The 6,304-nt window shown below is 42.5% G+C and overlaps 1 protein-coding gene across 2 annotated transcripts in view; it reads right to left on the reverse strand.

The window, feature by feature from the left end:
• The window catches only part of KLF3 (KLF transcription factor 3), a 32,943-nt gene extending 27,024 nt beyond the window's left edge, over positions 1 to 5,919 (reverse strand). The window contains exons 1-2 of one of the 2 annotated variants that reach the window (XM_077815749.1): positions 5,581 to 5,919; positions 684 to 737 (exon numbers count right to left, since the gene is read on the reverse strand). The gene's annotated coding sequence lies outside the window, so the exon portion shown is untranslated. The remainder of the gene's footprint in view (positions 1 to 683; positions 738 to 5,580) is intronic. The other variant, XM_077815750.1, reaches the window with a different exon arrangement.
• Positions 5,920 to 6,304: the final 385 nt, after the last annotated feature.

Consider the following 6,304-nt stretch of genomic DNA (forward strand, 5'->3'; position numbering starts at 1 on the left):
GTTAGCAACCTCTCCACCCCCGCCCCCCATCTCTTTCCATGATGGCTTACTTTAGTATTTTAAATCTGTTAGAGCTTTATCTTTCTATTTAGCTAATACACACTTATACTAGTTTCCCTTGGGACAGATCAACAATGGCTATTAAATCCCTAAAAGGAAACCTTGGCATTAGATAAAACGTTAAAAGTGAAGGGTTAAATCTGTTCCTAAACTAGCTCTGCCAAACTTCACATTGTGGATTGGAAGCAACTAGCCTTGGAATGAAAACACAAAGCTTCAATACTGGCTGCACAGAAGAGTTTTATTTTTGAAAGGACCTCCTGCTAGCTATGTTAGTTAATTTAAAAAACTTGTTCTACAAAATGCAGAATTTTGTTGTAATATGAAGCTCAGTTTCAGATTTTATAGAAACTTGACTACAGAAAGTTGTGACTAGCAAAATTTACTATACTTACACACTGGTTCCCAGTACTAAACTACTAGTTCAACACCTTTTGCTGATCCAGGGAGAAAAGATGAAATATGACAGAGGCTCAAATCCTGTACAGTTTAACTAGTAGCTAAATTACAATATTTATTCACTGTGCAATGATAACATACTGTACATAATTTTCTAATAGCAGTAAAAGAACAAAAGTAAAAATCCCTGAAATAGAGGAAATAAAATTAAAAATACAACTTACCAAAATTATTAGCTTATGTGTTCACCTGAAATACTTTTCCTACAATTTGTATTTCTGAAGAGACAAAAAGCAAAATAATGTAAGTATCCATATATAGTATACGTGCATTTCAGCGTGTTGCTACTTATAATTTAGATATAGTTAAAATTTAGTTATCCGTGTTCACTGCAAGTGTCTCTAAGTCCTATTATGCTTTTTGAAAAAAATATTGCAAGTGTGTTCAATATAAACTTCCCCCCTTTTAAAGTTTAACATCTAAAAGCCAGCAGCAGCAGAAGAAAAATTTGAAAAACAAATTGAATAAAAAGGACATATTTAAAGATGGAAACATTTCTGTGTGCGTGCAAGAAAACGTGTATTTTTTCAAACATAAGTGAGAGAGAAAGACAGTCCATCTCCTATTTTCATGTAATTTCTCATTCATTTAGGGCCTGATCCAAAGCCCTTTGAAGTCAATGGGAATCTTTCTATCAATTTCAATGAGCTTTGGCTCAGGTCCTTAGTTCTTCTACAGTCAGATGGAGAGTAACAGAAAGATTTCTTATGTCCTCTTTTTGAATTTCCTCTTGATTTTTCTCTCTGTCGGTCCACAGCAGACAAAAGAAAAAAAAAATCTGATATCAAAGTAGAAAAAAAAACATGTACTTTACTCCTTCAAAAAGTGCTCAGAGTTTAGCAAAATATAGGACTGCCATACCCATTTAATCCAAAGAAAGTTGTTAGTGTCTCATTTTCCTGCATTAAATCTGGAAGAGTATGGATCCTTGAATTCAGGTAATAGTACGATATTTCCTCCCTTCAGGAAAATGGTACAATTCTAATCTTGATCAAAACTGGAACAGAAAATGATCACGGTGGTATCTTCAGAACAGATATGGAAAGAAGCCAATAGTTTTTCACAGAAATTAATATATAGGGCTGGATTCTCTTCTTACTTGCAGTGCTATTATACCACTGCAACTCCATTGAGTTTAATGGAATTATTCCAGACTTACATTGGCACAGGTGAGAGGAGAAATCAGACTCAATTTTTTGAGAGTCAAACATAGGTTTTTAGAAAAGGGAATGAAACTCATTCACCCATGTAAATATACTGGAGTAGAGGGTGTGTGTTAAAAGGTTAACTCAGACTTCTCATGCTGACATAACACAGGCATCTTAAGCAATCACGAGTGTGTAGAGACATGATAACTCACTGGGTGGGGACTGGGAGTTGCAGGGCAGTGACAAGGGGCCTGGACCGGGCTACTGGTCTACTAAAAAAACAGCCTGCAACAGGAAAGAGCACACATATGCCACTTGGAATGTATGACGCAAACCCCAGCCTTGAAACAAAGAACAGGAAACAGCTCTGCTGGCTGTGCTGGAGAGAAAGCACAGAGAAACATTTAGACGGCCCTCTCTGACCCTATATTCATGAGCAGCTGGAGTTTTTTAAACAACAACAGTGGGTGGAGGTGTTTGTTCATTGGGTGTGAATACAAACACTGTCTTTATACAGGAGACCTGCCCTACAAACAAGCAAATATCTACACTTAACGGAGGAAGACATGTGATTTTAGACACCACAGGTCATGATAATTAACCTCAGCCTTCCCTTGGATTTCTTTTTGCCTCTAAACTGCTAATATTTAACTACAGGCTGAATTTTATATAACACCATACAGCTAACTCTTAGCCTAAAATTATCTTCTTCAAAGAGAAAAACTGAGTGATCGAGTCGTTACAAGAATTAATTTTTGAAGTACAGCCTATTTTAAAAATTAGCTATTTTCCAACTGCAAAAATTCAGGATGGTTTGACAGCTGAAGACTGACATAATTTAATGCATGCAGTGTTGCTGTATCTGTTGGTCCCAGGATATTAGAGACACAAGATGTGTGAGGTACTATCTTTTATTGGACCAACTTCTGTTGGTGAGATAGACAAGCTTTCAAGTGTACACAGAGCTCTTCTTAGTGCACTGATGACAGAACTTAAATTTCAAGAGTTATTAAAGACTCACTCTACTAAAACACATACTAATAACAAACCACACTAATTTTCACTTTTCTGTACTTTGGCTTTGGTTACACTTATAGAATGAGATTTTAACTGTAGAACCAGTTAACCACAATTTTTTTTTTATTTTTGACAAATCACTAATACACATCACACTAAAACCATCAAGCTGTTTAAAGAAGAAAACATACTGAGAATGAGCTATGCAGGTGAGAAAGCATACCTCATCTACATGAAATGTATCAGAATAAGTTTATACTTGGTTTCATTCAAAACAACTACTTCGCTATTCTTCCTTTTACAACATGCTTTGAACTAGTTCCGGACGGTGGGTCGGACAGCTGCTGTACCAGATATTATCAGACATGGGAATGTGTTACTGCAAGTTATGTGGATTAGCATCCTAGTAATGACAGCAACCACTGCACATTTCATTTTAGTAACTGCAGTTTCAGAAGTACATGAGATTACAACTAGTTACAGAAGAATCTACACAACAGTGTATGGTTGTACATTCTATAGTTATATTACCAGTTTCTTACTTTTTATACTTACTTTTCCAAATGTTAAGTATGAAGAAAATATCTAGGTACTTGCTTAGCCCCTCATCACTGTAGTATCTGAGCACTTTCAACTGACTTAATTCACTTTTACAACTTTACTTACCTGAACACTTTTGTTTTGTAGTGCTGTAGTCATGTTGGTCCCAGGATATTAGAGAGGCAAGGTGGGTAATATGGTTCTCACCCACCTTGTCTCACTTGTGGTTTTGGCTGATACTATAGCTGTTGTGTAGGTGTAGTGTATTTTCATAATATTGTAGGGCACTCTCATAACTGTTATATCCTGACAACATTTCAGTTTCCTCATAAAAGGAAAGGACCATTTTATATCTTCTTTCTCCACCCACCTCCCAACTCCAGGCTTTACCTACTATTATACATTAACCACTGTAGGCAAAACATATTTACCTGCTTGGATAAAAGGAAAGTATGCCACTCAACTAAACTCTGCTGCAGACTCTTGTATTTGAAAATATTAGTGCTATCAAACTAAATCATACATTTTAAAGCACAAGGGATAAAGTTAGTTTGAAGTAAGTGTCCCCAGGGTCAGACAGGATTATCAAATCCAGATGTGGTTCCTCTCATAAAAGAAGTTCCTTATACAACAACCAAGAGAGCACATCTTAAAACTATTCTATGGAAAAAATACATGCGTGAGCAGCAACTGTATTCTTTGTTTTCAATACAGATTAAAGAACATTTATGGACATAAATTTCAATAAAACCAAAACCACAAAGTCCCTCATTCAAAGATGAGCCCTGTGAATTGTGACACTTCCTGAGTTTTCAAAGGGCCACTATAGAGGCAGAGCACAAGCAAACAATGCAGGTACAGTAAAACTGAATCAGGATGGATAAAGAAATTGATTTCATCAAAGAATTTCTGAATTAAAAAGAATGACAACTTGAACAATTCTAAACTGGTTATTCCAGTACTCCTGATTTTGTGCTACTTTTGTAGGATTTCAACATGGGGTCTTAAAGAACTTCTTTCTCTAGTCCATCCCCTCGCCTTCCCCTCCTCTTCACTCTCCCACCCGCTATAACACTTCTGTTTGAAATCTTTCATCTGACAAAGATTGAAGATAAATATTCCTATTCCCATTTAAGTGTAGTAAAAACAACATTCATATAGGCAGGGAGTCAATTATGGATGTCAATTCCAATTCCCTATAAAAGTTACTTTATATTTTAAGTGTCAGAGCTATCATAAATATTAGAGATTTTAACTCTTTCCTAGAAAAGTGTTAAATAAGACTAGATATGTTAATTTTTTTAAAAAACATTTGAGGACTAATTTTATCCCTGGTGTAACTCCACCACAATCAGTCGAGTTATACCAGGGTTAAATTTGGCCATTAAACTATTCCACAGTGCTATGACCCTAACCATAATGTACTAGTGATAGCGTACTATTTAAAAAACCCAAACAAAAAACCCCAAACCTCTTCACTGTTTTTACTCCCCACAGAAGACAAACGTTTATAATCCAACAGAAGTGAATGAACCCATTACACTGTCCAACTCAATTTTGTACTTTAATAGCATTAGCAAGCTTTGCTGACATTTTAAATTGTAGACTTGTCTATTGTACTGCAATCCCCCATCTGCCAAAAGATGCTCTGCGGGTGAAACAACTGCTACTGAGTAGTAGGAGCCCAAGAGAACTTCTCATATTGCCCAAGTCAAGAGTCGGAAAGAAAGGGACTCCCTTTCCTATTGAGACAATGGAGCAAACATACACGCCTTGGGATCAGCACCAGAGAGCCGAGCCAAGGCCACACCAGGTGTGTGATTTTTCTTACCCAATCTCTGTAAAAGCCAGTAAGACAGAGGAAAGCACACACACCAGAGCAGACCCCTCTATTTTGTCCCACCCTCTCTTGCAAGCTTTGCAGCAATCACAGAAGCTGGGGATGGAAACATCTGCAGAAAACAACCCTACTCGCCCCCCTGCACACACACACGTGACCTTCTGTCCCCTCTTCCCAGAAAGAGACAAAGTATCATCGGAGTTGGTAACCCCTCCTTCCGCCCTGTGCAGAAACGCATAATAAAGCGCCACAGGAGCTGGAGATAGAAACATACGTTCTCCCCCGAACAACTTTCGCAGAAGTTAGGGCGCATCAGGCCGCCGGGACAGTCCGCGGGCGCAGCCCTGGCCCCCAGAGCAGCCCGCTCCCTCCGGAGCCTCAGCGCGCTCGCAGCTTTGCATGCCCCCAGGTCACCCCAACGCTGAATCCCCCCCCCGGACTTCTTCCAGCAGCTGGAAACTTTGGCACGTTGCAGTCAGACGCGAGGAATAACCCCACTCCGCTCCCCGCGCTCACCCTCAGCAAGCAGGGGGCCTCCGCCGCCGCCCGAAGCCCTGCGATGGGGGCTGTGAAACAGAGCAAAGCACCCGGCCCGCCTCCCGGCTCCCTGCGGCTGAGGCTGTGCGCTCCGCGGTGGCCGTGCGTCTCTGGGCGAGGGGAGGGCGCTCGCTCGGCTCGCCCGGGCTCCTGGCACTAGTCTCCGCTGTCACATGACGCCGGCGCCGCTCGCTCTGCCAGGCTCCCTTGGCCGGCGGGGTAAGGGGAGGGTCAGGGAGGGGAGCGCGGCCAGGGCGGCTCCCAGCCCGCTGGGTGGAGGCTGCGCTGGAGGGGCCGGGACGAGTCACCGGCTCGCACACACCCAGCCAGGCACGCACTGCCTCCCCCGCCCTGCCCCCCGGAGGCAGACAGACTCACAGACACTAATTATCCCCAGCACCACCGCGGAGCCGCCGCCCGACCGGCCCTTCCAGCTGCTCCTCCGCCTCTCCCTCGCTGCGTGTCAGGCAGAGGCGTGCGCCTGGCACCCGGCGCCAACTACACCCCCTGGCCGCCCGAGCAGCAAAGCTGCGGCAGCAGCCAAACAACCGCGCGGCGCAGCGCCCCCGGGGCAGCAGGAAGGGAGGCGCTCAGGGGCGGGCTGCCGCGGAGCTGGCTTCACAAACACGGGCTGGGCAAAGGGACCGGCACCCAGCCGCCCACGGACCCCGACTCTGCCGCCCTTTGCAAGGCGCCTGGCGCT

The sequence above is a fragment of the Eretmochelys imbricata genome, chromosome 4 (assembly GCF_965152235.1).
Source record: "Eretmochelys imbricata isolate rEreImb1 chromosome 4, rEreImb1.hap1, whole genome shotgun sequence".
NCBI lineage: Eukaryota > Metazoa > Chordata > Testudines > Cheloniidae > Eretmochelys > Eretmochelys imbricata.